The sequence below is a fragment of the Denticeps clupeoides genome, chromosome 7 (assembly GCF_900700375.1).
Source record: "Denticeps clupeoides chromosome 7, fDenClu1.1, whole genome shotgun sequence".
In the NCBI taxonomy this organism is placed as follows: domain Eukaryota; kingdom Metazoa; phylum Chordata; class Actinopteri; order Clupeiformes; family Denticipitidae; genus Denticeps; species Denticeps clupeoides.
This window is the reverse complement of record NC_041713.1, coordinates 16,519,799-16,520,621: the sequence shown is the minus strand read 5'-3', so window position 1 is coordinate 16,520,621 and position 823 is coordinate 16,519,799.

The window sequence follows — 823 nt, the reverse complement described above, 5'->3', positions numbered from 1 at the left end:
GTGGTTGTGTTTGTATTTATTTGCTTCTGCCACCACTGCCCCACTAGTGTACACCTGTTACAGGGTTACCACAGTATTCATTCATTTAGACTTTTACAGGCATTTATAAAAAATGTCATTTGCACAATTGTGCTCAATCACACTGTGAAACAATTCTGCGTGTTACTCCTGTTTTATTATCACTTTTAATATCCTATAATTTAAGATAAAAGTGTAATTGATAAATTGTTCATATTGGTTTTAGCTCCTCATCTATTATGGGCCAGGTAGTGGCACCACACGCTGCTCCCCGATTGACTTTCATGGCTGCCCACCATGCGGTGTGTTGTGTATCACAATGACAAAACACAATCACTTTCATATCATGTAATACAATAATATAAAATAAGATAGAAATAAAGCCGCCCCGAGTGGGTCTCCATGGCTTTAACAGTTGTGACGATGATTAGGATTAAGTGGGTAAAAGTGTAAAGTGAAGTGATTGTGAAACACTGCAGCACAGCACAGGGTGACACAATGGAGTGTGTCCTCTGCTTTTTACCATCACCCTTGGTGAGCAGCGGGCAGCCATGACAGGCGCCCGGGGAGCAGAGTGTGGGGGACGGGGCTTTGCTCAGTGGCACCTCAGGGACCGCTTCTTTACCCGCTAGGCCACCATCGCCCTGGTACTGTGGTGAGCTGCCGTGTCCAGGGACCGGCTCTGGCACCCACGACCCAAGTGTGTTAAGCGGTGGCTTAAAGCGAGCAAGTGGGAGAGGCGGCAGGTATTTAGAGCTTGACCCAGAAATCTCCAGGCGCTGGACACCCTCCCGTCCTCTAGGCG